This window comes from Tachyglossus aculeatus, chromosome 11 (assembly GCF_015852505.1).
Source record: "Tachyglossus aculeatus isolate mTacAcu1 chromosome 11, mTacAcu1.pri, whole genome shotgun sequence".
In the NCBI taxonomy this organism is placed as follows: Eukaryota; Metazoa; Chordata; class Mammalia; order Monotremata; family Tachyglossidae; genus Tachyglossus; species Tachyglossus aculeatus.
The window spans coordinates 75,056,284-75,072,894 of NC_052076.1; the positions used below are offsets into that span (position 1 = coordinate 75,056,284).

The following is a 16,611-nucleotide window of genomic DNA, read 5'->3' on the forward strand; positions in this document are numbered from 1 at the left end:
CCCTGCAGTTGTGTCCATAGTTATTCAGGGTGGTCTTTGCTCTGGGCTAATCTGCCTGTCTGATTATGATCAGAGGAAGTGATATATGTTGAAGGGCATCCTATTTAACTCATTGTTTAGTAAATTGCAAACTGCACCCTTCAACAGGAGCGGAGGAAGCATACAGTGGAGATTGTACTGTTGGAGGTGAGTCAGGGTTCTGGGTTGGTGGTCTGAGAGGAGTGGAGGAATATGGGAGTGAGGGAGTTGAATTCAGTGGAGAGGATGGTGCTTTGGGTGTCAATTTGTGCAGAAAAAGAAAGTAGTTTGGGCATGGAAACCAAATAGGGCATGATGTTTTTGGAAAATTAGAGGGGGTCAAAAGATCAGGGGTCTCTTTTGGGGAACAGGACAGATTTGCGAGGAATGAATGGGTGGAAAGAGAGCAGTTGAGGAGGTTTTGTCCGGAGAGTGGAATTTCAGAATTAATGAGACTGGATTGGAAATAATAATAATAAAAGCAACGGTGTTTGTTGAGTACTTGATATGTGCCAAGCCCTGGGGTAGATACGAGGTAATCAGGTTGTCCCATGTAAGACTCACAGTCTTAATCCCCATTTTACAGATAAGGTAAATGAGGCACAGACAAATTAAGTGGCTTGCCCAAAGTCATACAACAGACAAATGGAGGAGCCAGAATTAGAACCCATGTCCTCTTTTCACTTTCCTCTTGCCCTCCCTTTTTCCACTAAGCCATGCTTCTTCTCTTTGGTGGAAATAGCACGGGCTTGGGAATCAGAGGTCACGGGTTCTGTTCCCGGCCCCACCACTTGTAAACTGTGTGACTTTGGGCAAGTCCCTCGGCACATCCGCCAAGATAGCTCTCTTCCTTCCTTCAAAACCCTACTGAGAGCGCACCTCCTCCAGGAGGCCTTCCCAGACCGAGCCCCCTTTTTCCTCTCCCCCTCCCCATCGCCCCCCCTTACTTACTTCCCCTCCCCACAGCACCTGTATATATGTTTTTACAGATTTATTACTCTATTTATTTTACTTGTACGTATTTACTATTCTATTAATTTTGTTAATGATGTGCATCTAGCTTTGCTTCTGTTCATTCTGATGACTTGACACCTGTCCACATGTTTTGTTTTGTTGTCTGTCTCCCCCTTCTAGACTGTGAGCCCGTTGTTGGGTAGGGATCTTCTCTATATGTTGCCAACTTGTACTTCCCAAGTGCTTAGTACAGTGCTCTTCACAGAAGTAAGTGCTCAATAAATACGATTGAATGAATGAATGAATGAAAAGTCACCTAATTTCTCTGTGCCTCAGTCACCTCATCTGTAAAATGGGGATAAGATTGTGAGCCCCAAGTGGGACAAACTTATTACCTTGTATCTACCCCAACGCTTAGAGCAGTGCATGACGCATAGTAAGTGCTTAACAAATGCCATCATTATTATTATCATTATTATTCTTTATTGATGTTATATGTATTTTCCCAAGGGCTTAGTACAGTGATTTGCTTGCAGTATAAGTGCTCAATAAATATAATTCAAGAGTGAATGAATTGGAGATTGTGAAATGACTAGAAATGATGAGATCAAGAGTGTGGCCAAGTTGGTGAATGGATGAGGCTGGACTAGGTAGTCACTGAAGTTGAGGAGTAACAGGAAGCGGGTAGTAGATGGGTCAACCAGGATATGTACATGGATATTCATGTCCCCAGGGACCTATGTAGGGATGGAAAAAGAGAAAAGGAATGTGAGAAAGGGATCAAAGTTGTTAAGCGATTTGTATTAGGGGCCTTGGAGGGGGTAGACTAGTAACTGAAGTGTGTCGTAGAGATGGATGATATGGGATTCAAAGGGAGGGAAAGAGAGGGATGAGGGAAGTGGAATGGTATGAAAGTGGCCCTGGGGCACAGGAAGGAAATCAGTTCCTTCCCTTCTCAGTGAGTCTTGGGAAGTGGGAATAGATTATTCTCTCTCAGTAGAGAACAGCAGGGCAGAGAGTGTCATCTGGGATGACCCAGGTATCAGGAATGGAGAGGAGAAGAAGTGACTCTGTCAGGAACATGTAAAGGATGAAAGGAAACTTCCCCATGATGGAGCGAGAGTCCTACAGGCCACACTTGGCTGAGGCTGGTGAGGGGGAATAGAGGGAGGGGATGGTTGGTGGGTAGGGAAGAGTTGGATGGAGGAGGATTTGGAGTGGAGCAGGAATGGAAGGGCTAGTGATGGGATGCTTAGAGGGAGGAGAATGAGGGGACATGTTAGGATCAGAGAACTTATTTGTTACAGAAGAGGTTGTCAGCATCAACTGCTTAATTTGATGATTCCGTTGACCAACCACTGAATTTAAAGCAGGGTGTCTAAGAGCAAAGATAATTTTCTGGAGCAAATACCAAGGTATCAGACAACACCACCTGCTCTGCATCCCCTATTGTGCACCCAGCTTGGCTGCAGGCAGAGTGGGAGCAGGGAGAGGAAATATGAAGGAAGCTTAGCTCATCTCGGCCTCAAAAGTTCAGGAGTGATTTCTTTGTGTCCTGGCAGGCAGCTTCCAGTGAGTTAAATGTTAGGAACTAAATTTTGGAAAAAAAAACTCGTTTCCTAGCTGAGTTATCTTTATCTGAAGCTTGTTACTGTTGAGTACTGTTGCTGAGTACTTTTGTGTGTGTGTGTGTGTTAATGTTATTTTGCTATGCTGGAGGTCCAAGAATAATAAGATAGTCAAGAAGGATGAGCGTGCAGTTGTTGAGGTCAAAGGAGAAATGGCAGTGAAGAGTCAGATAAATGAGGTCGGTTCTTTGAAGACTGCTCTCACAGATTTTCTAGGTTGGTAGTGCTGTTCTTCCTTGAAGCAGGGTTCAGATACAACGGTTCTAACTAAGTTTCTGGTTCTTTTTGTCTTTGTTTTTTGATCATCAGGCTTTGTCTGACCACCTTTCTTCGTTTTCTTTCATTCCTGTTTTTACTTTTTCTTTTTTATATCAAATGTTCCTCTTCTTGTGTTCCTTGTCTTTTCTCCCTTCACTCCTTCCCCAGTAGAGGCTGTGTCAGTAGTGGCTCAGCAGAGCTCTGGGCTAACAGACAGCTCAAGCCTGGTAGGGATTGGCTGAGAACGTCATGATCCTTCTGGCTACGGGGCCTCATTGACCTCAGGGCCAAGGATGAGTTAGTAAGGAGTTTCTGTTTGATGCAGAGGTAGATGGACAAGCACACCAGGTTTTTGAGGGGTGAGGAAATATGGACTGAATGGCTTTTGAGAAAAATGATCTAGGCAGCAGAGTAAAGTATGGACTGGAATGGGGAGAGATAGGAGGCAGGTAGGCCAGTGTGGAGGATGATTCAGAACTCAAGATGCGATATGATAAGTGATTAGATGAGTGTGGAAGCAGTTTGGATGAAGGGGAAAAGGTGGATTTCAGAAATCCTGTGAAAGTAGAATGAGCAGGTTTGATGAAAGACTAATATGTGGTTGAGTGAGAGAGATGAGTCAAGCATAATGAGTTTGTAAGACAAGGAGGAAGGTGTTGTTTACAATGGTGGGAAAACCAAGAGGACAGGGTTTGGGTGGGACAATGAAGGTTTCCGCTTTGGACATGTTAAGGTTGAAATGTCAGTGGGGCATCCAGGTAGAGATGACAGGAATTACAGGATGAGCAGGAATTTTTCCCGGGAGCTCCCATCTTTGGGAAATGTTTTCTTCCCATGCAGGACACCAAACCTCTTTGCCAGGGCCCACACACTCACTAAAGATTTGGACCAGAGTCACTCATCCAGGAAAGACCTTGGCAGGAAATGCTTCCTCAGTTGATGAGGCTCAACTCTTAAGGGGCCAATCTCTAACTCTTCTGTCCTCATCACATTGTCTCCACCCTGGGAACCATCCCGCAGTCCAGTCCTTTCTTCCTGTTCTCTATTTTCCTCCTCGTCTTCCTTCTTCTTCAACTTCTCTTCCTTGTTCTCCTCCTCTTCCTTCTTCTCCTTCCAAAACCCACTTCCCTGGGAACTGTGCAAGCTGCTGTTTGGAGAGAACCATACAAATACCCCTTTCCCTCCCGCTCCTCATCTCTCTCCCTCAGGAACAAAAGCAGAAGGAATGTCCCAGTTTTGCTGCTGTTTGCCCTCAGCCCAGCTCCTGGCTCCTCTCCACGGTCCTGGCAAACAGCCTTGAAAGGGAGGTCCCATTACAGGGAAAGCTGCAGCACAAGGGTTTGGTGCCTACTCAGCCATTGGCAGCCCGGGCTCTTCCCCAGTACTCCACTTTACTCCGAGTTTCATCCTGTGCTCGTATGCAATAATAAAATAATAGTAATAATAATAATAATGGCATTTAGTAAGTGTTTACTATGTGCAAAGCACTGTTCTAAGCGCTGGGGAGGTTACAAGGTGATCAGGTTGTCCCACGTGGGGCTCACAGTCTTAATCCCCATTTTACAGATGAGGGAACTGAGGCACAGAGAAGTTAAGTGACTTGCTTAAAGACACACAGCTAACCATTGGCAGAGCCAGGATTTGAATCCATGACCTCTGACTCCAAAGCCCGGGCTCTTTTCCACTCAGCCACGCTACTTCTATAGGAGACAGGGGAACGGACTCCCCAGAGTCCCACTCTTAACAGAAGCTTGTAGGGCCAATGACTCAGAATGATGGAGGGCTGGGAGTGGGGAGGGCTGTTTATGCTGTCACAGAGAAGACTATGTAAATGAAGAATATCTCTAAGGAATCAATCCCTGGGTCACCTCCCCGCTCCTCACTCTCCTTCTCCTCTCCCTCTGGTCTTGGGCAGGAAGACAAAGGGGGAATGGAGAGATGTTTGGCCCTCTAAGTGTTCACCCCGCCACTTCTAGCGGTGAGCAGCACAGAAGTAAGTGACCATCTGCTGCCTAGAAATGCCCCAGAAATGCTATTCCTGAATGGCTAGGACTCATTTCAGGCCATTTTCAGTCTGTCTGTATCTTAATGTATAGTGGAATCCGCTGGTGCCTACCACATGGTGCTGCCCCCAGTGCAGTGAGTTGGGTCCGAGCTGATGGGTGGTGTGGCAGATTGCAGGTTCCAGGAATCACAGGGTCTGGGCTCCTCAGGATGGATTGAAGCATTCCACTGCTGACAGGCGGGCAGCAAGAAAGCAGCGAAGTTGTTTTTAAGGAAATTTATTCTCGATTCAGTTTACCTGCCAGTATCAATAGTGACTGCAGTACTCATTTTTTTGGACAAATAGTTAGAGATGGCTGTAAAGGGCTAGGTATACAACAGTATTTCCATTGCTCTAATCACCCACCATCTGCGGGCCTGGTAGAATGGTACAGTGGTACCATGAAAAAAAAACAGATAAGCAAAGCTATGCTCCGACACTAGACCGAAAAGGCCAGAATGCCTCCCCTTGGTCCTCTTTGGTCTGCAAAACACACCTAACTAAAAGGCATACTTGAGCCCTGATGAAGTTCAGATGAGGAAGTCCATGCACCTCCCTATGTCCCCTCCTATGAACTGGGAAAGGCAGAACATAGTCCTTACTGATGAAGCCTTATTGGATTATTGTAATTTGTTAAATAATGGTTTAAATCCTTACATTCGTAGGTGCAACAAGCTCTGCCAAAACCAGACCACAGTCAGAGCCACACATTCAAACCAGGCGACTGGGTACGTGTTAAGTCAGTCACACGAAAGAACACCCTTGAGCCACAGAAGAAGGAACCACATCAGATGTTGCTAACTACAAGAACTGGGGTAAAGTCTCGAGGACCAACCACTTGGATTCACCCATCCCATACTAAGCAAGTTCTGGAGCCATCAGAAGAGGACCTTAAAGTTGTATGAACTCATGAATAACAGCAACCCCAAGGAGGAACCGCGGAACTATTGAGAAATTGATACCTGGAAGGGACTCCTGACACTGGGGCTAGCACTATTCCTCAGGGTCTGTAAAGCCCCTCATGAACACTTAATAGCAGGCCCCAGTCATTGGTTGGGGCTTCTATCTGTACCTGTCCGGGAGAGTACACCATGAAAAGCACCATTGTGTAATGAGATGCAGTATGATATAGTGGATGGAGCACAGGCCTGGGAGTCAGTGGGTCATGGGTCCCGGCTCTGCCCCTTATCTGCTGTGTGATCTTGGGCAAGTCACTTCACTTCTCTGTGCCTCCGGGACTCCGTTCCCGAGAGGCCCGCCCACCCGCCCGCCATCAATCAATCAATCAATCAATCGGATTTATTGAGCACTTACTATGTGCAGAGCACTGTACTAAGCGCTTGGGAAGTACAAATTGGCAACACATATTGCAACACAAATTGGCCATCACACCGCGTGGCCCCCGCTGCTCCCGAAAGGATCCTCTCCTCAGAGCGCCACCATAGACGCCCGGCACTCCGTTCCCGAAAGGCCCGCCCGCCATCACACCGCGTGGCCCCCGCTGCTCCCGGAAGGATCCTCTCCTCAGAGCGCGCCGCCATAGACGCCCGGGACTCCGTTCCCGAGAGGCCCGCCCGCCCGCCCGCCATCACACCAATTGGCCTTGCTGCTCCCAGAAGGATCCTCTCCTCAGAGCACCGCCATAGACGCCTGGGACTCCGTTCCCGAGAGGCCCGCCCACCCGCCCGCCATAACACCAAGTGGTCCCCACTGCTCCCGGAAGGCTCCCCTCCTCAGAGCGCCCCCATAGACGCCCCCTGCCTCCACCCCACCCCCAACTTAAGCGCCCTCCCTTACAGTGCCCCCCATCCCCCCCCCCTTCCCGGCCCGGTCATGACTGACTCTCCCCCGCCTCAACCCCGGGAAAAAGGCCCTTGTTACCATCAAGTTACATTAACGACAACCTCATTCGCACCTACTCAGCCCTCCCATGCTAGTTGGCTGTTTGCTCCTCTCCCCAGGTATCTCTACTCCCTGACCCCCCTTAACAGGTCCACCCTACTCCAGTACATAATAGCTTGTATCTGCTCTCGGTGACATCATTATCTGACAATTTTATTATTGCCATAGCATATTAATTGTTTAACTACACCCTGTGATGCCATCGCCTTCTTATATCATTGCTACTGTTTTATTGCTTCTGCATCTCTATTGTTAACCTCCCGCTGTACTGTCACTCGCCCTGCTGACTCACCATGTACTTTCAATTCCCTTGCTCCCAACTGCCATTCCCATTCCTCACCTTCCCCTTCCCCTCTCCCACCCAGCTTTTTCCCTCCCTCTCACCCACCAAGACCACTCCCTCCAACCCCCTACCAAGGATCCCTCTGTACCAGCGCAGTTCCTCCGCTCTTCCCTCACAGCAACCTCATTCCCCTCCTCCCCGCCTCGACCCCATCCCAGTTCTCCTTTCCCATCGCCACCCCTCTTCCCAATCTCCCCGCCCAGGCCCCCGCCAACTCATCCCAATCCAAACCCTCCCCACCCCTCGCACCCTTCCCCCTCCCTCCTCTCCCTCGACAGATGCTGTCAAGTGTGGCCTCTGGAAGCCCCGCTCCGTTTTAAGTAAGATCCCATTCATCCTGGACCTATTCCTTTCCAGCTCTCTACTCCTCCTCGCCCTAACTGAAACATGGCTGCTCCGGACGACACGGTCTCTTCTGCTGCTCTCTCCAGTGGAGGCCTCTTCTTCTTCCACTCCCCCAGACTCACCGGAAAAGGAGGAGGTGTCGGTTTCCTTCTCGCCCCCCAATGTCGCTTTCGCACTATCCCTCCTCCCCATTCCCTTTCCTTCCCTTCCTTTGAAGCCCACATTATTCGCCTCTACCTCCCCCTCCAGATTCTTGTAGCCGTCATCTACCGCCCTCCCGGCCCCACCTCCAAATTCTTTAACGACTTTGACCCCTTCCTCACCTTCCTTCTCTCCTTCTCCATGCCCACTCTGATCTTCGGAGACTTCAACATGCACATGGATATCCCTGATGACTCCTCTGCCGCCCGCCTTTTATCTCTCCTCGACGCTGCCAACTTCTTGCTCCACCTCACCTCACCCACTCACCAACTTGGTCATACCCTCGACCTCATCATCTCCTATCGCTGCCCTGTGTCCACCATCACCAACTCTGAAATCCCTCTATCTGATCATAATCTTCTCACCTGCCTCCTCACTCACACTCCTTTTCCCTGTAAATCCATATTACTCCCTCACAGAGATCTCCTCTCTCTTGACCCCATCCATCTTTCTGAGCGCCTCACACCCCACCTCGCCTCCCTTTCCTCTCTACCCAGTCTTGATGATCAGATTACTGCTCTCAACTCTACCTTTTCTACTCAGTTAGACTCACTCGCTCCCCTTTCCCTTCGCCGCTCTCGTACCATTAACCCACAGCCCTGGATCACTGCCACTGTCCCCCTCCTTTGCTCTTATGCTCGAGCTGCCGAACGCTGCTGGCGAAAGTCTAAACACCATGCCAACCTCGTTCACTTCAAGATTATCCTTTCCTGTCTTAACTCAGCCCTCTCCTCTGCCAGAAAAAACTATTTCTCCTCCCTCATTGACACCCATGCCCATCACCCCCGCCAGCACTTCCGTACATTCAACTCCCTTCTCAGACACCCGGTTCCTCCCCCTCCTCCTTCCCTCACCCCCAACGATCTGGCCTCCTACGTCATTAACAAAATTAAATCCATCAGGTCCGACCTTCCCAAAGTCACTTCCCCCCCTTCTCCAACCCCCCGGCTCTCAACACTCTCTGCTACTCTCCCATCTTTCCCAGCAGTATCCTCAGAGGACCTCTCCTCCCTGCTCTCAAGTGCCACTCTGGCCACCTGTGCTTCTGACCCCATTCCCTCTCATCTCATGAAATCTCTCACTCCATCCCTTCTCCCCTCCTTAACTTCCATCTTCAACCGCTCACTCTCCCTGTTTCCTTCCCCTCTGCCTTCAAACATGCCCATGTCTCTCCCATCCTAAAAAAAACCCTCTCTTGACCCCACGTCACCTTCTATTTATCGCCCCATATCCCTCCTACCATTCCTTTCCAAACTCCTTGAACGAGTTGTCTACATGCACTGCCTCGAATTCCTCAGCACCAACTCTCTCTTCGACCCCCTCCAGTCTGGCTTCCGTCCCCTACATTCCACAGAAACTGCCCTCTCAAAGGTCATCAATGACCTCCTGCTTGCCAAATCCAATGGCGCATACTCCATCCTAATCCTCCTCGACCTCTCAGCTGCCTTCGACACTGTGGACCACCCCCTTCTACTCAACACGCTATCTGACCTTGGCTTCACAGACTCCGTCCTCTCCTGGTTCTCCTCTTATCTCTCCGGTCGTTCATTCTCAGTCTCTTTTGCAGGCTCCTCCTCCCCCTCCCATCCCCTTACTGTGGGGGTTCCCCAAGGTTCAGTGCTTGGTCCCCTTCTGTTCTCGATCTACACGCACTCCCTTGGTGACCTCATTCACTCCCACGGCTTCTACTATCATCTCTACGCTGATGACACCCAGATCTACATCTCTGCCCCTGCTCTCTCCCCCTCTCTCCAGGCTCACATCTCCTCCTACCTTCAGGACATCTCCATCTGGATGTCTGCCCGCCACCTAAAACTCAACATGTCCAAGACTGAACTCCTTGTCTTCCCTCCCAAACCCTGCCCTCTCCCTGACTTTCCCATCTCTGTTGACGTCACTACAATCCTTCCCGTCTCACAAGCCCGTAACCTTGGTGTCATCCTCGACTCCGCTCTCTCATTCACCCCTCCCATCCAAGCCGTCACCAAAACCCATCGGTCTCAGCTCCGCAACATTGCCAAGATCCGCCCTTTCCTCTCCATCCATACCGCTACCCTGCTAGTTCAAGCTCTCATCCTATCCCGTCTGGACTACTGCACCAGCCTTCTCTCTGATCTCCCATCCTCGTGTCTCTCTCCACTTCAATCCATACTTCATCCTGCTGCCCGGATTATCTTTGTCCAGAATCGCTCTGGGCATGTTACTCCCCTCCTCAAAAATCTCCAATGGCTACCAATCAATCTGCGCATCAGGCAGAATCTCCTCACCCTGAGCTTCAAGGCTCTCCATCACCTCGCCCCCTCCTACCTCACCTCCCTTCTCTCCTTCTACAGCCCACCCCGCCCCCTCTGCTCATCTGCCGCTAATCTCCTCACCGTACCTCGTTCTCGCCTGTCCCGCTAACGACTCCCGGCCCACGTCATCCCCCGGGCCTGGAATGCCCTCCCTCTGCCCCTCCGCCAAGCTAGCTCTCTTCCTCCCTTCAAGGCCCTACTGAGAGCTCACCTCCTCCAGGAGGCCTTCCCAGACTGAGCCCCTTCCTTCCTCTTCCCCTAGTCCACCTCTCCATCCCATCTTACCTCCTTCCCTTCTCCGCAGCACCTGTATATATGTATATATGTTTGTACATATTTATTACTCTATTTATTTGTTTATTTAATTTACTTGTACATGTCTATTCTATTTATTTTATTTTGTTAGTATGTTTGGTCTTGTTCTCTGTCTCCCCCTTTTAGACTGTGAGCCCACTGTTGGGTAGGGACTGTCTCTATATGTTGCTAACTTGTACTTCCCAAGTACAGTGCTCTGCACACTGTAAGCGCTCAATAAATACGATTGATTGATTGATTATGCTTAAAATACCTAATCTGTAAAACGGGGATTGAGACTGTGATTCCCACGTTGGACAGGGAGTGTGTCCAACCCAATTTGATTGCATCCACCCCAGTGCTCATTACAGTGCCTAGCACATAGACTTAACAAATATTACAGTCATTATTATTACTATTCTCCCCTGGACCAAAATCACTCGCTCCCACTAAGAGTGGTATTGGTCTGTGGCATCCAAAATTTTTTTTTCACCGTAAGTGTAGGGTTTGGTTACACTTTGTGCTTGTCACTGAGTGCCTGATCCAGTAGAAGCTCCCCATTAATTAGGGCTGCCCAGTGTGTGGTGTGAATCTACAGATCTCATCGCAGGGGCCAGGAATTAGGAGGATGTGAATCTACGGGTCCCGCCCCAGGGGATCAAGACCTTTTTCACCTTGCTTCTGTGACCACCTTTTCACCTGCCACCTATGGCAGGTAGACCTATAGATGGCATAAGTGGTATTGCCAAATTAATAATTCAGTTCTTAACTAAAAAAGCAAAGTCCTAGGCTCATTAAGGAAGTGCAGGCCATCCTCCTGGTTGCCCTTCAGAGCTCTGTGGTTTTAGACATGCCGCTTACCACTGAAGTTGGGGACTGCTCCCACTCCCGGGGTGGGGTAGCGTAAAGAAGACAAACAACACAGCTCTCTCCAAGTCAGGCACCTTTAATCCCACTCCCCCCTGGGAGGGCTCAGAAAAAACCACCAATCCAGGCACAGAATGCCCAGCAGAACTGACTGGTCCACGGGGTTGTCCAGTCCACATACTGAGCACAGGAGGCTTTCAAGGGTGAGGCTTTAACACATCCTTTCATTTGCATAAACCCGCCCCTGGATGACACAGGCAGCTCCCCTTGGCCCTCTGAAAGATGCTCCCACAGGAGCGAACCCTCATTAGTCCCCATGCTGTCCGTCAGTTTCCGGGGCTTCTCAATGGCGGTCGAGCACAAAGGTGGCATCCCTTGTTGTCCAATGGCTTCTATTCATCACTCTTAGACCCGCCTCCAATGGGCCATTACTCTCCGCCTCATGGCCCGATCCTCCATCTTAGAGCATGTGGCCTAGGGGAGGGGAGGTATATCTAGGGGTTGGGGAGTGCGCTTTCTGCGCAATGGGGCCACCTTGGACCGCAGGGGGCCAACAAGACAGCTTGAATCTCTCTCCCCACACCTCAGCAGAGCTCAACCCAGACCAAAGTTTGGAGCCAGGGAGGGGAAGGAACGATGAGGAAGAACCTTTTGCCTTTGGGCAGGGCTCCAGGTAAGAAGCCCCCTGGAGATGCCCCGAGGAAGAAAAGGGTCTGTGCATGGGGTTCTGGGTTGGAGACTATGCAGATCTCACCTCTCTGCCCCAGGCCACAAGCCTGAAGAGGGGAAGGGTAACAGGGACCTGGGTTGTCATTGGTGCACAACGTTGTATGTACATTCCTTGATAACTTTTTCAATCTTACACCACTCTAAGCAGGGATATCTCAGTTAGCCAAGGGGCCACAGGAAGCACATAAAACCTCCCAAGATGGGGGAGAGCTATGTTTTATTATCACATCTTGTTTCCCAGCATTCATTCATTCACTCATTCATTCATTCCTTCAATCATATTCCTTAAGAGCTTACTCTGTGCAAAGCACTGTACTAAGCACTTGGGAAAGTACAATACAACAATAAACAGTGGCATTCTCTGCCCACAACTAGCTCACAGTCCAGATGGGTGTGTGTGTAACAAACATCAATACACATAAATACAACTACAGAGATATACATAAATGCTGTGGGGTTGGGGGAAGGGGGAAGAGCACAGAGAGCAAGTCAGGGAATTGATTGAGTTTCCGTGCTGTAGGGCAGGAGAAACACTGCCAGATGTGCCCACCAGGGGAGGATTTCCCCTGGAAATTAGCTTGAGACAGCAGGCAACGAGAGCAGCAAGTCAGGTCTCCTCACTGCAACTACCCGAAACAACTGATAAAAAAGGGAAGACCTTTCCCCTGGGCCATGGCAAAAACCATCTATGAAATGCACTGAGATGCCTACTGCGGTTGCAGCCAAAGCACAGGATGACATGTTGAGGGCAACTGGACTATTTGAACTCCTCTGACATGGGAGCATCTGTACAAACTTGGGGAAACCAGTTAGATGGGTAGCTAATTTGTAATAATCTATGTGTGTGAATGTATATGTGTATAGGCATATACCCCTTTTTAAATTAGATTAAGTATGAAATACAGCTTTCTGCTATATACAGTGGTGGGTTTGGTGGCTTTGTGCTTGTCACTGAGTGCCTGATCCAGTAGAAGCTTCCCATTAATTAGGGCTACTCGGTGGTGTGAATCTGCAGATCTTATCCCAGGGGCCAGGAATTAGCAGGAGGTAAATCTACAGATCCCACCCCAGGGGATCAGAAATCTGGGTGAGGTGCATCCAAGGATTTCATCTAAGGGAAGCATGAATCTGGGTGAGGTGAATCTTTAGCAGCCTGGGGAGGCCAGACAGAGCAAGCATCTCAGTCAGAGCTCTTGGTATGCGTATTGTTATATTGCATTCTCCCAAGTGTTTAGTACAGTGTTTTGCACACACTACAATACAATTGCTTAATACATATAATTGACTGACTTCCCTAGTACTTTTGCCCTTTTTCTCATCCTCCCCAAACTCACACTTTCGGGGGCCTTCTCCAGCTCCTCCTTTAGTACTCACTGCTGTCCTGTATCCCAAACTCTTCTTAGCCTAGGTTCTAATTATTTAAATGAACGTGGATATCTTTTCTAAAAGCCATTAATGGCACCATCAGGGAATGAGAGGGAGACAAAGGGGCTAGAGATGAAGGGCTGGGGTGCCATGGGGAGAAGCAGATACTTCCTTTGGAGGTCCAAGGGGGTAAGCTTTGGGAAACATCTAGGGTGTCTGGGGAGGGAATGTAAACAGAGACAGGATTTACAGAATTGGTCCCAAATTGGGTAAAATAATTTATCATAATCTGCACCCAACATTCTCTGTCACAAAGTGTTACTTGTCACACTTTTTTGGAAGCCTTTATCTGGTCCTGTCTTAAACCTGTGGTGAAGTGACACAGAACATCTGACACTGGATCAGTGATGCCCAAATCAGAAAGTCTAATGACTTTACCTCAGTGAGAAGAGCAGATAGTTTTCCTAGACCTTACAAGGGATCGGTGTTAGGAAAAGGAGATTCTTTTTTCCGGAACCGTCTCATTCTCCTGTCCCTGTAAATCATGTGGAATAGACTCACAGCTGAAAAGGTGAATCCCAACACCACATGGCTATTCATTATCAGTGAAGAATTCTTTTTCATGTTCATTATAACACTCAGCATGATTGACTGCTGTCCATAAAGGAAAACATAGAGGGTGGCCAGAGCAATGACTCTTTTGGCTGCTCTGACCTTTGGCATCAGTCTGGGGGAATGACTTGGTCTATAGAGGTGCTGGACTTTCCGGTGGTGTCTGTGCAGGACAAACACCATGTAGCCACTGACCAGGTTCATGAGCTCCGCAGAGAATAAGTCCCAGAAGCTGAGCACAACTGCAATTATTAGGGTGGTTACTGCACTTATTTGAACCTTTAAGCAATATTTGAGATCCAATATGATTTGAACGCAGCTACTGTTTTGGGGGCCTTTAATATCTATGACACCTTCAATATTAATTAACATATTGAAGATCCAGGAGAAGACAGAGGAGGGAAGGATGCACTTTTGTCATTTAACTTTGAGTCCTGCCCACTGGGAGGTGCTGGGACTGATGGTGATGGCTTGGAAGATGCTCAGGAGGCAGGTGATGCAGATTCCGAAGCTACGGGCCACTCGATAAAGATACATGAAGAGTTTACATCCAATATAATCTAGGAAATTTCACAGTCTCAAGTTAACATGATCTCTGGGATTCCCCTGGTGAGCAGAATTATGGTGTTAGCCAAGGTTAGCTGGGTAAGAATCAAATCTGAGGAGCTGGGCATGTGGCTGGCAGAAATCATGTGGCCATAAAACAGAAGGAGGAAAACATTCACTGAGACCCCGAGGCTGAACTGTAACAGAATCATCATCCCAAAAGAGATCTCAGTGGTGTTCATTGTCTTGATTATCCATTATAATCAGAAGAAGCCTCCTGCAGAGCACCCTGGGGGTAGGGAGGATTGAGGAAGGAGAAAGAGAGACAGGAGAAAGGAGGAGAATGGAGAGCACTTTTCAGTTTTCAATATTTCAAATGATTCATGTTTCAAATTTTTGTGTCCCTTAATCACTCGATCAATCAACACATAGTATTCATAGACCACCTACTGTAGGCAGAGCTAAATCCTTGGAAGAGTACACAAGAAACAAAAGATATGGTATCTGCCTTAAAGGAGAGAGATAAGTAAACATTGATTATTTACAAATATTGTGAACAGGAGAAAGAACATGAACATAATAATGATGATATTTGTTAATCGGGCAGTAGGTGGGAAAATCAAGATCAAGGTACAGTAAGTGAACTTGGGAAGAGCACAGAATGTTACCTGGTGAAGAGTGCTGGTATGCAAGATGGGAAAAGCTGGCAACAGCCTTCAAACCAATGGTACAGAGTTTTTTACTGATGTGATGGAAAATAGGTTTAGCAACTAGAGGATTTTGAGAAGTGGAGAGGTGATCCAGGCAGCAGCTTGTTGTACAGTGGATGAGGCAAAAGTCTGGAGAAAAACAAGAAGACTGTTATGAGATGCATCAGAGTGGTGACTTGGGATGGAGAAGAAGAGGCAGAGCAGGGAAATGTGGAGGAAAAAACATTAGGATTTTGCAATGGCTTGAGTGTGAGAGCTGAAAGATACTAGCACTAATTGTATCCTCTAACATTTGAAGGATGCTATGATGAAGAAAAGGATCACTTTCAGGATATTGTCTGTTAATATGACTCAGAATCTGATCAATGGTATGAATCATAGTGTTGGGCAGGAAAGGTATAGTAGCATGTGGGGACTTCTAATACTTAAACTCATTTGAGAGATGCAGCTTTTGAAATGCCTTTCAGAGATTCCCTTTTGAGGATTCTGCCAATCAAAAAATAAATGATCTTTATTGAGTTTACTGTATTCTGAGCATATGAAAATCCCAAATATCAAGTAAAGGTTTGTTGAATGTGCTAGATTACTGGAGTACAGGGTAGTAATCACAACTGTGGTATTTGTTAAGTGCTTACTAAGTGCCAAGCACTATACAAAGTACTGGGGTAGATATAAGATAATCAGGTCCCACACGGGATTCACAATCTAATTAGCAGGGAGAACAGATATTGAATCCCCATTTTGCAGATGAGGGAACTGAGCCACAGAGAAGTAAAGTAATTTTAATGGAGCATGCCAAATTCAAAACGAGTGAATGAACACTAATGTGATCTGGCGATTTGTTGTGGGCATGGAATGTGTCTGTCATGTTGTTGTGTTGTACTCCCCAAGCGGTTAGTTCAGTGCCCTGCACTCAGTAAGTGTTCAGTAAACACGATTGATTTATCAGTGATGTTTTGCAACTTTGGCTATGAGAATAACAAGAAACCAAGAATTGGTTTACACCTCTATTTGTGTAAACCTCACTTCTGCACAAATCCAGCAAAAAAAGAGGATAAAGGGTTCATAAAGTTAAATGTTGGTTGCATCATTTAGAAGTTGGAAATTATTAGAGCATTTAAGTGTATTTTGAAAATGTGTATCTTTTGTGCAGTGTTTGGTTTGAATTGCCTTTGCACTCATTATACATTTCTCTTTTTATTCCAACCTTCTTAAGCCATAAATGGCTGGAGGGCTCACTGTGGATCATTGTCTTGAAAGAAATTCAGGTTTTAAGAAAATATTATTTGCTTTTGAAATCTGAAACCAAATGAAGATGATGTCAGTTAATCAAGAGATTTCATTTTGTGCTTTCTGTGTGTAGAGCACTATGCTGGGTTCTTGTGGTGTGGGGGAAGGGGGGATGGTGTGTAATCTACTAGAGTTGGTAGATATGATCCATGCCCTAAAGGAATTTACACTCTACAGAGAAGCAGCATGGCCTAGTGAAAAGAGTACAGGC

The 16,611-nt window shown here is 47.7% G+C and overlaps 1 pseudogene; it reads right to left on the reverse strand.

Moving 5' to 3' along the window:
• Positions 1-13,713: 13,713 nt before the first annotated feature.
• Positions 13,714-14,642, reverse strand: LOC119934815 (annotated as a pseudogene).
• Positions 14,643-16,611: the final 1,969 nt, after the last annotated feature.